General features: G+C 32.5%; 3 non-coding genes across 3 annotated transcripts; all 3 read right to left on the bottom strand.

The window, feature by feature from the left end:
* Positions 1 to 7,770: 7,770 nt before the first annotated feature.
* On the bottom strand, positions 7,771 to 7,861 carry LOC131013736 (small nucleolar RNA R41). The gene has a single exon (XR_009097823.1). It is a non-coding gene; the product is annotated as a small nucleolar RNA R41 (small nucleolar RNA).
* Positions 7,862 to 8,254: 393 nt separating this feature from the next.
* Positions 8,255 to 8,334, bottom strand: LOC131013740 (small nucleolar RNA R16). Its single transcript, XR_009097826.1, has one exon. It is a non-coding gene; the product is annotated as a small nucleolar RNA R16 (small nucleolar RNA).
* Positions 8,335 to 8,423: 89 nt separating this feature from the next.
* LOC131013739 (small nucleolar RNA R16) lies at positions 8,424 to 8,509 on the bottom strand. The gene has a single exon (XR_009097825.1). It is a non-coding gene; the product is annotated as a small nucleolar RNA R16 (small nucleolar RNA).
* Between the last annotated feature and the right edge of the window lie 7,298 nt (positions 8,510 to 15,807).

Genomic DNA, 15,807 nt, shown 5'->3' with positions numbered 1-15,807 from the left:
TTAGTATTCTTGATTGATATGCGCCTCAAAATGTGATCTACCCGACAAAATTTCATTAAATCTTCTCTTTTAAAAATTTAAGACTGTTGACTTTGACTCATGAATATTGAGTGAAGAATTCTATTTTCTTTTCTTATTACCTAAAAATTTGAGCGCAGCACTCTATAGTCTATACCTACTTCCGTTCCTATTATTTTGGCCACACGTCTTAATATTAATATTAATATGTCCCATTGGGATGGCCTAGTGGTTAGGGTGGTTGCCTCTTGTCCAAGAGAGGTCACAGGTTCGAATACTCTCGACCACAATAATCACTAGGTGGGGTGTGTGGTTTGTTTTATTTATAATGTAATTTCATAAAAAAAATATATTAATATATATATATAAATAAATTAGTTTGTAAATTAGTTTGTAAATAAATTCAATTAAAAAGGTGGGGTGTGTGTAGTTTGTTTTATTTATAATGTAATTTCATCAAAAAAAATATATTAATATTAATATTTATATATATATATATATATAAATTAGTTTGTAAATTAGTTTGTAAATAAATTCAATTAAAAAGTTAAAATCACCCACAATATTTAGATAAGGTTACAATAATAAATTATACACAATATTTTATAGGGGTAATTGCCTGTAAATCCATAACGTTTACACGAAATTGGTTTTTGCTCCTATTTTGAAAATTGTGGCCCCTAAATACACAACTTTGTATTTTGTCTCATTTTTCTCCTGTCACCGATTTTTTCTTAATTCAGCGCCAAAAATTACATGGTGGTAGCCGGAATTGATGTGTTGGCAGCCGAAAATTGACACCTAAGCACATTTAGGACACGTGAAAAAAAAAACATTCACATCATCATCTTCCCCAATTCCCTAACTTCCCCTCCCCTCCCCCACCGCCACCGCCACCTCCCCCGCCCGCCGCCCCTGCCGCCACCATCGCCACCGGCTGTCGCCGCCCTCACACAATCACATACGCACACACTGACAGAGGTGAAAGATGGCAGCACGAAGCATTTGTTGCGTGAAGCAGCTTGCAGAGTCGATAGTACATAAGGTGCTACATTTTCAAATCCTCCGAGCACGACCGTAAAATCAGCAGCAAATTGGGAATGAGAAATCGAAGCAACCACCGCCTGGGAAATCGAAGCTAGGGATGGCAATGGATCTTGGACCCGGTCTAGATCCGTGGATCCAGATCCGTAAAACGGATCTGGATCTCAATTTTTTGGACCCGATGGATCTGGATCTGAATCTGGATCTCAATTTTGAAAACGGATCTGGATCTGGATCTTGAAATTTTAGATCCGGATCCGGCCCAGATCCAACCCGTGGATCCGTTTTATTTTATATATATATTTTATATTTTATATTTAGTTTACTAATAATATTCATTAAATTAAAAATAATAAATAAATTATATTCAAAAGAATAAAAACTAAAAGTAATTAGATAAAAGTATTTTGTGTTATATTTTTCATGATGGAAATTAGATGTTGTTGATTTTGTGAAATTTTTTTAATTTAATTTAAAAATAGTAGATCCATGGATCTGGACCCGTGGACCCGCGGATCTGACGGATCTGGATCTGGATCCAAAAATTTTAGATCCACGGATCTGGATCTGGATCTGGATCTAGTATATGAAAACGGATCTGGATCTGATATTGGCCAGACCCGGTCCAGATCCGGCCCGTTGCCATCCCTAATCGAAGCAGAGGCATAAATCGAAGGGAAATCAATTTGGGGCGGAGGGTTGACGGGGTCTGGGGAGGTAGAGGGGGGACGACAGGGTCTGAGAGGGGGAGGGGGAGGTTAGAGGGGGGACGACGGGGTCTGGGGTGGGGGAGGGGGAGGTCCGACGGGGTCTAGGAAGGGGGAGGGGCAACGGGGTCCGGGGAGGGGGAAATGGCAGCGCCGAAGTGGGGAGGGGTAGGGGGCGGCGCCGGCGGGTGGGGGAGGGGAGGGGAAATTAAGGTTTGGAAGTTAGGGAATTGGCGAAGATGATGATGTGGATGTTTTTTTTTTTACTTTTTTTAATTTTTTTTTTCCACATGTCCTAAATGTGTCTAGGTGTCAATTTTTGGCTGCCAACACATCAATTCTGGCTGCCACCGTATAATTTCCGGCGCCGGATTAAGAAAAAATCGGTGACAGGAGAAAAATGAGACAAAATAAAAGGTTATGTATTTAGGTGCCACATTTTTCAAAATATGAGCAAAAATCAATTCCGTGTAAACGTTATGGATTTACAGGCAATTACCCCTAAATTAAATTCACTCTGTCCCCCAATTTCATGTCCATTTTGAGAATGAGAGTTTTAATAAAATGATTGGATGTGTTGTGAATGAAACAAGAATCTCACTTATATAAAAACCTTAAAATGATTAAAGTAAAGTAAGGATCTTATCTTTTATGGGGTTAATGTGAAGTAATCTATACTTATATAAAAGAGGAGTTTTTTCTCTCCTTTTTTTTTCTTTCTTTTCTTCCATCCTTTTTTCTTTTGAAAAAGTGAATTTATATTAATTTTAATATAAATATATAGATGAATAATTAGTAATATATTTAAATAACAAATATATATATATATATATATATATATAACATAAAACATAATTTTTCAATAGTTTATTTTTTGGTAAATTGATGTCAAATATTAATTTTTTTGGGTCTCCCGTTGTTTACTTCGTGCATGCGCGGGTGGTACCTGCGCTTATCGTCCTTGGCCTTGTTTTGGTACTTGGCTGGTTATTTTTTTCGTTGATTTGTTGTCACTAGCGGTTCCTGGTATGGTGCTTCGATGGTTTTTTAGCTCGTCGGTTTCTATTGGCAGCTTTTGGCCCTAGGTGTAACTAAATTCAGAAGTTTAACGGACACTTAACGGCATTAGAGGTCATTGCACCATTTTCTTTGGATTATGTGGGTGTTTGCGCCAAGGTCGAAAATGGGGGTAAACGCTTTAGGGGCCTCTACTTCAAGGGTGGATCTGCACCTTAACCCTAGAAAAATTGAAAGAAAAAATATTTAAGTATTTTGATGCAAATTTTAAATAGATAATAATGATCATTAGATTAAAAAATATTTTGTCAAGATCTTGATCATACATGTCATATACCGCTATCTATATAATGAATTCATATTCATTGATTAGAGATATTTTATATAACATAAATAACTCATTAATTTTATTTTTTAATTATGATAATATAACAAAAAAATATTTTCAATTATATTATTGAAAAATATCCTCAATTTATAACCTTGCATCGCACGCGAAGACGTACTAAATTTACTAAAAGTATAAAAAAATACATGAAATTAGGGACAAACTAAAATGACAAAATGAACATAAAATTTGGGGCTGGATGAAATATAAATATCTATCATATATATATAACACTAGCATTTGCACTCGTGCAAAGCACGAAAAATATTTTTATATTTTATTATATATAAAATTGATATTAATTTGATTATTATATAAAAATTCTAAATATAATTAAAAATACTATAATTTAAGATAAATATATTTTAGTTTAATATAAAAATAATAAAGAATAATTCATATTAATAAAAATTGATATTGTAAAAAAAGAAAACAATATAAATTAAAAGATAATTGAAAAAAAATAGATTTATTCAAAAAAAAAAATAGGAGAGAGGAGAGAGAATTTTCTTAAGTTTTAATCTTTAAATAAATATAATTTTTATATTTTAAATCCAATATTTACATAACATATGCCAAATTAAAGCTCTTGTCATGATCTTTAATTTGATATGCATATCAAATATTTTATAATTAGTCAAATTTCACAATTTTAAAAAAGAAATAAAATAGAAAAATAAGAGGTTAAAGGAAAAGAAAAAGAAAAAAAAGATGTATGGCTTATAAATAAACCTTCAATTTTATTCTAACTACAAAATTGCCATTCAATTTTGAAATTGATTTGAAATCAATTTAAAATTGAAAACTCCCTTTTTAATATAGTATGGATAGATTTAATTGAGTATCCCTATTAAAAAAAAAAAACATTTAGTTGAGCCCTAAATTTCGCCCCACTATCACTATCCACTACCTAATGCCAAAATAATAATAATAATAATAATAATAATAATAATAATAATAATAATAATAATAATAATAATAATAATAATATGTTGTTAATTTTGCATCACGTTTTTCAATTCCTTCTTTTGTTTTCATTTTTTAATCCAAAACAATCTTTTCCTTATTTTTTGTAATAGAATATGTATACTTTAAAATATAGTATGCATTCTTAGTGAAATAGAATTACACTATCAAATTACAAAAGCAGAAAATTGAGAATTACTACTTAACGTTCTCACAATAACTACTCAATTCTTTCATGAATCAATTTGATGTACCTTCTAACCTCCATAAAATTGTGGGCCTCTCTGTGATTTTTTATGTAGGCGTTGATCAAATCTGCATTGACTGTGTAGTCGATGAAGAAGATTCCCTGAAACTTATTGATTCCATGGATGATCCTAAGTTGTTCGTCAATTCTGATATATAATGATTCCAGCTCCTTGATGTCATCTATTACATTCCATTTAGGTTTTTCAAATTCTTCGATTTTCTTTATCAACCTGAAGATCTTCTTGTGAATGCTCGCAAACTCGGCTAAGTGTTTCATCCGAGAAAAAAAAAAACAAAAAAAAAAAACTAAACTAAAATGTCTATAGATACGAAAGATGTTAGAGAAAAATAATGGATTTACATTCTGATCAAAGAAACACAATTGAGAAATCGAGACAAATCTAAATAGGCCATGCTTTATGGAAAAGGTTGCGTGGAGTGGATATAGTATGCATTCTTAGTGATAGATCATTATGTGAGTTTTTTGTGCATCTCCTTCCTTTGTTGGGCTAAGCTCCACAAAAAATCAATTATAAAATGGGAGTTTAAAAAATCAATATCTTGTCTATAATTAAAATTAACGATTAAAATATTTGTAAGCTATCTCAAATGTAGTACAGGTTAAAATAGAAGTTCAATAGTAGCAAGGCCGAGCAAATAACGAAGTCAATTATGAATGGAGTCAACTTTAAAGAAGGCAAAGAACTCAACTCTAAAGAAAATAAAAGTCAAACATAAGAAAGAAAGTTGGCAATCCGAAAGACACATGTCAAATCTAACATCTTTGAGTCGGATTCGATAGCTTTGAAAAAGAATTGTCAACTCTGAAAGATAGAAAATACATGTAATCTAAATTATATTATTTAAATTATATACTCTTTTTTTTACTGATATTTTTTTCATTGCCGAAAAGAGGCCAAGGAATCATCGTTAATGAGTCCTTTGTATTTAGATTTTAGTTTTAGGCTTAGTTAATAGATTATAAAAGAGAGGATCTTATGCTAAAAAGGGATCAGGGTTTCAAGTGATAAAATCAATCACAATTCTCTCATCTCTCTCAACACTCAATACATATTCAACCATACTTCAATTTTTAGTTCGAATTCATATTTTCTTCACAATTCGGAGTTGAAATTGATTTCACCGTCATAAAATACCTTTGACTTGATAAATGATATATAAGAAATAAATTTTAAATGAACAAATTATGATCATTTAAAATGATCCCTTTAGAACTTTATTATTAAAAGTTCTCTCTTTAAAATGAAATTATCTCTTTTCTACCAAACGTTTAATTGATTATATAATTTTATTTAATCATAAATTGCAGAATTAAATTCAATAGGTAGATATGAATATGTATCATATAATGATGTGAATGTATCAGGATTCATGAAGTTTGATTTTGTGTTAATGGGCAAAAATGCCCTATCCCTTATGTGTGTGTTTGAAAAGTGTCCTCTCTTATCATAGAAAGCATTCTATGCCCTAAATAGCCCGGATTCTATGGCTATTTTCGATCAAATCGTTGATTTTTATGACCGATGGCTGTCAAATCGGTCAAATGTGTAAGACTTTCACAGAAAGCCAAGCAAACCCATCAAATCAAGGGGTACTTAAAGAATAGGGCATGAAATGCTTTGTATGATAAGAGAGGGCATTTTTCAAATTATTCATAAGAGAATGGGCATTTTAAATTTTCACTCCTTTGATTTTTGGTTGAGTTGTGACATGACAATGTTCAAGTTGCTTATTGGGTTCAGGAATACAATCTTTCTAATAATTTATAGTTATACTTTCATATTCAATCACAATATATTTTGTGTCTTTATAAATAGAAATAGAATGATAAAATTTAGATAATTGATATTGTTAATCGATAAATTAATAAAAATATTGTTCTTTTAAAAATTATTCTAATTATTAATTGATAATATATATATTTTTTTGATAAATTACATAAATAAATAAAAAATTCAAAAAATACGAGATAAAAGAATTTTAGATCTTGTGCATTAATTTCCTAACCGCCAAAACACACAATTTCCTAACAGCCAAAACACACACGTTAATCGATAAGACATATTTTATGGAGAAGGTTCCAAATTATTTTATGGGTTTTGTAATGTAAATATACTATTTTTTTGTCAAATTAACATATAAGCATTGAATCTTTTAAAATTCAGCCCAACTTAAAATATCAAAAACATTTATTAATGCTAATGAAAAATAAAATGGGATAATGTATTGACATCAACACATAATAAAATTTTGACATTCATATAAAATAAAATGTTGACTGTAGACCAAAAATTTTGACTATAGACCAAAATTTTCATAAGTTTCAAAAAATTATATGTAATTAACGAAAATAAATATTGATTTAAAATCTAATTTATTTATTCCTTATGCACACGTCATTTTCTAAGAGAGCAACTGACTTTGCTAATGATATCATCTCTATGCCTGTTAGGGATCTCTATGCCTGTTAGGGACGGTCAAGACTCAAGATTAGCGGGCACGATCACTTCTCCACTCTCTCTTAATCACGTCTCTCAACCTTTCTCTCTTGGGGTTGGTTTAATTTGGCCCACTTTATTTGGATCGCAATTCGCAAACAGGGTATTTTGATTTTTGACCCATTTTATATCAATCGCAAAGATGATAAGACCATTAATCACATTTTCAGGCATTGTGAGATTTCTCGGCAGATTTGGCTTGTGCTACACTACACCAACTTCCAAGAAATTAAATTGAGTTACCAATTGCTATTTGTGTATAAATAAAAAATATTGGATAATTTATTTTATTTAGATTGGATTGCTCATAGAAATTGTTACACATAATTGTTGCGATTAATCAACACTTCGATTCATTTTTTTCTGAAACCATTAACATTTTGTTCTAAAATAAAAACCCAAACCATTTTACAAATTCTAAAAAACAAAGTATCTTGCTACAATCTGCTTCAAGCAAATTAATTTTGATGTAGAAACACGTGATACAAAAATCGAAACAAAAATAGTCCAAACATTACAATTGACAAACAGCTCCCTCAGAAAGATATACTTGTCAACAATAGAATTTCAGACAAGGCTGAAACATTATTAATATTATCATGACATCAGCGAGAGCTCTAAAAAACATCAACAATAAAAAAGCAAAAGTAAAATAATTTTTCATGATTAAGAAAACTTGTGTCAAAAACTAAAGCGTTACCAACAAATTTCAATTTTAAAATCCATCGATCAGATAATTGTAGTCTGGCATTTTTGGATCGTCATTCAAAAGTCCGATCGGCATTCCTCACCTCGATGGTCACACAAACAAATGAAATCACCTAAAAAAATATAAAAAGGAAAAAGGAAATGGAGAGAGTGGCATAAGCTCAGAAGGATCCATTGGTTTCTTTAATCAGAGGGAAAAAACTTCTCTCATAAAATAGGTAGTTTTTAAGCATCATAGCCAATACACACTCTCCAAACAGAATTTATTTTCAAAGGCCAAATTTTGTAAAATGAAATATAGTCAATGTAAAAACAAAGATCTGCTCAGAACTCGGATAAACAATCACGAACATTGTTTCATATGTCCAGACATAATTAGGAATTATTCATCACGGCAGCAAAGATCAATTTTTACAAAAGCAAAAAAATACTAAATCAGCGAGTGCATACATTAATTCTCAGAGGCATTTCCAAAAAGAGGAATAATGCAGACACTCAACACGGCATCAGGTTCTGTCCGCCCGTCCGCTTTTTCTCATCATTGAACCAACAAGTTTAAGGTAATAATATCAAATTAAACCAAAATTTTGCTCAATATTTAAATAACGATTCACATCTAGAACAAGGTTTGGAAGATTTAAGGCATCAGATAATAAGCGGAGTATTAATCTACATAATATTCAGTGTAGAATACTATAATTTCACATCAATTGCCTTCTTAAAAAAATTCACATTATAGAAAGAAAGAAAGTAAATAAAAACCAAAAAAAAAAACGACGACCAAACAAATTAGGGCTTGCGAAAAGCGATGGCATCAGATAATAAGCGGAGTAAGTAATCAACACATAGATTCAGTGTGTAGGATAAGATTTCAGAAATCTTCATCTGCCATTGAAAAATCAGGGACTATGAAAACAAACACATTCATTGGAATGAAAACAACCAAATGTACTACTACTATTTTCTGAAAATTGGTTCAGGAAGGACGAATTGTAGGAAGATCTTTTGACACCAAGGCAAAACAAACAAAGTGAATGCAATGGGCTGGTAAGGCATACAATTCGCTTTCTGCATCCGTTATATCCCCAAGCATATATCAATTGATTTACACAAGGAGAGGGCAAACCAGATGCAATCTCTGCGATTCAAACAAGAGATGGAGAGAGATGAAACGATTGATGTGTGAAAAAGAGGAAATTTTCATTCTTTGACATTGTACAGGGAGAAGAGCTGCCGCGTTTGTTGATGATGAAGGCGGCTCCAGAGTTCACTTAAATAGAGGATTTTAGAAGCTAGGGTTTTTTTCTCCGACCCGCTACGATATAAAAGCCCAGCCGCTGTCACAAAGTGGGTAAGCATTGAAACTCTTATAACGCGGTCCTCTTAAAAATTCTCGAACTTTCAATTTTTTCCATAAAATCTCTCGTTATTCAAAATTCGATGACAAAAAAATAAATTATCTCCCTGAAAGAAATATTTTGAGACCATCATTCACTACAAAAAAATAGTCCAAATACCGAGAAAATTACTGACGGCAAGGCCACCCTCGGTAATTACCGACTGATTACAGACTGAAAAAAGGCGGATCGATTTTGATACAGTTACCGACTGATTACCAACGGCATAGTGTCCCTCGGTGATTACCGACGGCACGTTTATTTAAATGTTAATTTATTTTTTGCATAATATTACCGACGGCATGTGGTTCATCGGTGATTATCGAGGAAACACGCCGTCGATAATTACCGAGGATAGTGACCACCGTCGATAATTTTAAGCGGGTCGTTTATTACCGACGGCAGGTTTTGTTGGTAATTCTGCAGATGAAATTGGGGCTTTTCTTCCCCAATCTCCATTTCCGCCTACAGCCTCCATTTCCGCCTCCGCCACCTACAGCCGTCCCGCTCCGCCTCGTGACCACCACAGTAAATTTCTATCCTTTTCTTTCGCCTCTCTCTCTCTCACATTTTAGTGCGCGCCACCGCCGCGTCGGCGCCGCTCCGCCCCACCGCCGCTTTGTCCCCGCCGACCACCAGGTCATCTCTTTCTCTCTTTCATCTCAGTCTCTCTTTCTCTTTTTCTGACTCGCCACTCTCTCTCTCTCATCTCAATCCGCCGTTGTTTCGACATCGCTCAGCCGCCGACCACCACCATACGCTCTTGCCATTTTATTTTATTTTTCAAAACTTGAAATTTCAGTGATTTATGATTATTATCTCCCATTTAAACAACACAAAAAGAAACCAAATAATTATGGACTAAAATTTACCAAGTAGTATATATATAAATAAGAGCATTTCTTAAGATATAAAATAAGAATCATTTTCAGCCCTTAGATCATCAAGATCTACGGTTGATTCGTAATCCTGTTTGATGGATTTATGGTCCTGAGTTCGAATCCCAAATGTAGCAAAATTTTATTTTTCATAATTCATACCTTTATACAGCGAATTCATACGTGTTCTACATAAAATTCATAAATTAAAAATTGCTCTTATTTCTTATTTTAAGATGTGCTCTTACGGTAGCTCATCCCTATATATATATATATATATATATATATATATATTGGTCCAATCCAGTCATAATTAAATTATTGTAATTTTATTTTAATTATATTTTATTTTAATTAATGTAATGTTGAAATTTTAATTTAATGAAATGTTGGATTTTAAAATTGAAGATATTAATTTGAAAGAAATATAAACAAATTTTTTAGGGCTAATTTTTTAGCCTCTTACTGTGGAGTGGAGGCTCTTAAGTGAGGATACTTTAAGTGTTTCCTAAAACGGAATAGGACACTTGAAGTGGGACAAAGAATGTACTCCATCCGTTCACTAATTCAAGGCTTACTTGTCTTTTTGATCTAATTTTAGTAAGTATTTATTCGTATTTTAATCACAATAGTACATTTTCTCCACTCAATTCATGCCTTTTTTGCTTTGACTTTAATAAAATGTGGGTCTCTTTCTCCACTTAACTAATAAAAATATATTTTTTCTTAAAACTCGTGTTTCCTCTCCTAGGCCTTGAATTAATGGATGGAGAGAATATTAGTTAAATATTTTAATCATAATAATTATTATAATTTTGTTCTATTGTCTCATTTGAGTTATAATTTAATTTTTTATTGTAATAATTATTTTAATCTCAATAATTATTTTAATCCATAGCCACACTAAATTCAACAATTATAGGTGCTTAATTAAATCAAATAAAAGTAATAGCTCATACGTAATATAATAAGTCTAGTGAAACAGAAAAACATCGTAACCTATAAACAAGAAATATAGATGAAATTTAAACTTGAAGTCCTCAAAATCACTGAAAAGGTAGAAAACTAAACTGAAGAACTTGTAGAACACTTCATCTTTTTGTTATCATTTTTCATTCTGGTCTTTACAACGAGAAGGAAGGGGTATTTATAGAGATTACATGAACATGGGTAATTTAGGCCTTTTGAATCCTCACGTACTCTACACGTACAAATGCAAATAACTATCATTATTTGAGATTCGTTCTTAGTTAACTAACTTGCAGCTTTTGAGTTGGAGGGTACATATTTCGACTGCACAGGCGAGTATAATAAGACCTGCGTAGGAAGTTTGGCTTTCCCAGCTGATGCAGGATAATTGTGATGGAATTTGCTTTCTTGTCTATGTTGAGTAGCCTATTCGATCTGCGCAGGTAAATCTTCTTCGATCCTTCATCACCTTGGCAGCGCAGTTAAAGTTCTTTGGTCCCTCATCACCTTGGCGGCACAGGTAAAACTCTTTGATCTGAATTATAAGTGTTAACTCAATAGCAACAATAATAAATAACAATATCCTAGCTAAATGAATAATGTCCTGTGCTGATGAGTATTTTACCCCTCATCAAAATCTAAGCTATATATATATATAGGGTTGAGTTCAACAGAGAATTATCCTTTTCGAGAGAACGAACAAATCTATATATTTTACGAACAGATCAACATAAGTAATGAACAGACGTATTTAATAAAAATATAGAAAAACTCGCCACCAGCAGGATTCGAATCCGGGGCAAATTGTTGTTCATGCGGTATATTGATCTGTTCATTAAAACTATAGATCTGTTCGTTTTTATTTTGCGAATTCTCTATTCTCCACAATAATTAGCTTCTCTGTTGAACCCTTCTCTCTCTCTCTCTCTCTCTATATATATATATATATATATATATATATATATATTTATATTTATTTATTTATTTTAAGATGAGTCTAAGTTATATTATTGTTAAAGTTTATATATAACAACATCTCCAGCCTTTGGCGCTTAAGGGTGGCGCTAATTGGTGGTCCCCACCTTAGTGTCACCCCTATCCCGTGCATTGGCACAATGCGCTTAAAGTGCTAAAATCTCTATTTCCAATTAATTCTCATTTTTACTCTTTTAATTTAAATTTCAACATTTCATTTAAATTAAACATTCAACATTTCATTAATTAAAATAAAATAAAGATTACATAAATTTAAATATTAAAATAAAATAAAAATTATATAAATTTAAATAAATTCTCTACGTCTCATTACGTCCTGGAGCATGCTATTGTGCAATGGCAATTGAGCCTCCGACATACCCGAAATGTTTGTGTTGAGAATTTTGTAATCGAGCTCCTCCCTTCGTACTTCGGCTTCTCGTATCCTCGCCTCGACTTCTTTGGCTCGCACGTCGGCTTTTTTGGATTTTGCCTCGGCGATAGAACCAGTATGAATGATATGTTCATTCATGCTTTCGGCGACGTGTTCAAGTGCCATATAGTACGTCGACTTGTCCGACGATGATTCATCATTCTTCCATTTTTCTTTATCGCGCTTATCCGCCTTCTAGCCTTGGGGCCGTGTCGTGATGCTCGGCTCCGAGGATGTTGTAATGGCCGCTCCATCGGATCCCTTCGATTTGTTGGAGGAATGAACATCCTCGCCTTGAGATGCGAACTTTTGACATTTGCGCAAAATGTACCAACATTTGATGTACTTGAATCGAGCTTCATGGTTGGACTCGTAGATTTCTTGCGCAGCTTCACTGATTTGATCGTCGTTCATCCCGCTTCCCCAATTGCCTTGCACTTGTTGTATATCGCCTCCCAAACTTTAACACTCTTTTAAACACAATGAAAGTGTGATTTGATAAGCCGGAGCTCACGATAAATGGTTTTCGGTGGCTTTTCTCGCGTTGTATTTTTCCGTGATGCTACCCCAATATTCGATAGCCCATTGAGCATCTCCCACTATGGAGTTGTGGGTAGCCTCCGCCCACAACATGCATATGAGCTCCGACTCGGTCACTCGGCGGAGGTGTAGCCACTACGAGATCCTTTGTAGCCTTTTGCTTCACTTCGTCGGCAACGGGGGGTGGGTTCGCCGGGGTGGAACGTTGCCCACCTCTAACGCGTTGGACGCTTGGGAGAAAATGAGTGAACCCCATCACCGAGTTGGTAGTCGAAACGACTGCATTTTGAGAATATTTCTTGAAAAATTCATTAAAACTTTTCTCCATTGCTTGAAATTGAGTTGAAATTTAGAGAGAGTGTACAGAAATGGTAAAGAGATTGTAGAATATGTGAAAAAAAGAAAAAAAATATAGTATTTATAGAAGAAAAATTAGGGAAAAAAAAAGAAATTTGCAACGGTCAAAAGAAGAAAAAACAAAAAGCAAAAATTTACCGCTTGTACAATATGCAAATAGCGGCTCTAATTCAGATTTTTTTTTTAAATTAACGCGTGTGAAATACGCGCCTTCTTCTCTCTTCTTCATGTCGAGGCACGGAGCATGATGCCACTCTCGAGCCAAGGAGGCACTCTAGCCCGCCACCCCTCCATTGGTGTCGACTCGAGCTGACAGTTCAAGCTTAAGCTGGATATGCTCCAAGTAGCCCAAAATTAATTTTTTTCTAAAAAATCAAAAGTGAATACGATTAACATAAAAAAGGAAAATAGTTTAAGCTCTAATTCATTTAATTCATCCTAGTTCAGCGCAATGCCGTTAGACATCTTTTGCCTTTTACATATTCTGCAAAATAATTGTTACACATTTTTTTCTTCTTTTTGCGTTGCCGTCTTCTTCTTCTTTTTTCATTTTCTACAAAATAATTCAAGCATCTTAGTATTCCCATTCATCCATCAAACATAATTTTCTTAATTCTTATAAACAGAAAAGATAATTTTTAACTTTTGACACATATATAAGTGGAGTGTGTCGATAGCCCCACACGCAAAATTCGTAGTGTCTGTATTATAATACTTCATTCGTCTACAAAAGAACATTCTAGGAGGAAATGACACAAATTTTAAAAAAAAAGATTGTTGAATGTATTAAGAGTGAAGAAAATATTGTTGATGTATTAAGAACGATGAAAATGTGTTTTAATTAGTAGTGAGAGTGGCGAAAATGTGAAAAGTACGGGTAAATAAGATATTTATAAGTGGTGTAGTATAGTTCAAAAATAGGTAGAAAATTATTTTGTGGACGTCCCAAAAAGAAAAAGTAGGAAGTTCTTTCATGAACGAAGGTTGTATTATTTATTATTCTATGAAAATCATTATTAGTATTTATATTAATATTCTTTGTAATAGGAAAATGAGTTATCCTATGTGGCATACCTAGAATTGCTTTATATCAAAATTCTTCAAATCTCACGCATCTTCTTTATAATAGGAAAATGAGTTATCCTATGTGACATACCTAGAATTGTACGTTTTATTTCAAAATTCCTCAAATCTCATGCATTTGCAATGATTTATCATATATATAGTCTACATTATTTATTAATTAATTAACTAACTATTACATTCCATATAAAGAATCATTAATCTTAATAAATATAATTAATAGTATATATTACCTTTACACATAATCTAATTAATAAATTTTATAATTTATTTTATTTCGATAAAAAATTAGATTTACATGTCTAACAAGAAGAAATTACTCCCTTCGTCCCCAAAATAAGTTCCTCTTTGGGGACGGCACATATTTTAAGAAAAAGTGGTAAAGTATATTGTAGAGAAAAAATTGTTATAATTAGTATTGGGAGTGGTGAAAAAGTAAAAAGTAAGAATAAATAAAGTATTATTAGTGGTGAGGTAGTTGTCCAAAAATAGAAAGAAAGAAAGAGGAACTTATTTTGGGGACGTCCCAGAAAGGAAAAAGATGAACTTATTTCAGGGACGGAGGGAATATAATTTATATACGATAAATAATTTTAATTGAATGTTCGTAATTAGATGTATATTTGTTATTAATTTTATACTATTTCTCAAAAGCATATATATTAGTAAATGATTTGTTATATGTTTGCATAATAAGCAACAAATTTTATAAAGTGGTTGCTGCTGAAATAGAAAATTTATTAAAAGGAATAAGAACGTCTAGAGTCAAAACAAAAACAGGCGAAAACACCCGCAAGAAACCACGGATAACCGAAAAACAAACAAACCAAGACTATGAGAAAATATTTAGAGGTTCATCCTCGTCAAAAGAGTCTTCGTCGTCCAACATATCTCCCCATCATTTATAAACCACCGCCGACATAGATCGAGCAACGTCGGAAGAAGAATGAATCACAAAATTTTGCAGAACTACACCTCTAGCCTGAGCATGTTGCACTTCATTCAAAATCTTATTTTACTTGTAACAAAATAATTACAATTTTACTTTTATTTTTTATAAAATATATCCATACATTTTATCTGTAACATGAAGAAAAATATGTTTTTCATGTCTAAAAACTTTATTTGATCCAGTTTCGTTCACTACAATCAATAATAATAATAATTATATAGAAACAACTATAAATAAATTATGAAGTTTTTTTAAAACAATAAATTATGAAGTTGGTAATGCATAAATGAAGAATTTAGATAAAGAAGAGTAGAGAATATGATGTTAAAACATATTTGAAATCTGTAATCATGTATCATCTTATAATAATCTCCATTGAGTGAAGAATTCATATAAATCATGTGACATTATCCCAAGTGGGAATTGAAATTGAGCATTGTGCGTAATCGTACTCGTGCAGTCGAGTATAATGATGATGTTGGTGTTGAAGATAATCGTGACAACTAAAAAAAATCTAGATCCACCGATGAAGCTAATGATCCAAACGACTCCACCTTATAAACTGATGTTAGTGAAGCTTTAACAGTTGTGGGCTTGCTAGTAGAGA

The sequence above is a fragment of the Salvia miltiorrhiza genome, chromosome 2, assembly GCF_028751815.1.
Source record: "Salvia miltiorrhiza cultivar Shanhuang (shh) chromosome 2, IMPLAD_Smil_shh, whole genome shotgun sequence".
In the NCBI taxonomy this organism is placed as follows: domain Eukaryota; kingdom Viridiplantae; phylum Streptophyta; class Magnoliopsida; order Lamiales; family Lamiaceae; genus Salvia; species Salvia miltiorrhiza.
Note: the sequence above shows the minus strand (reverse complement) of the source record. Positions and strands in the feature narration are given on the sequence as shown.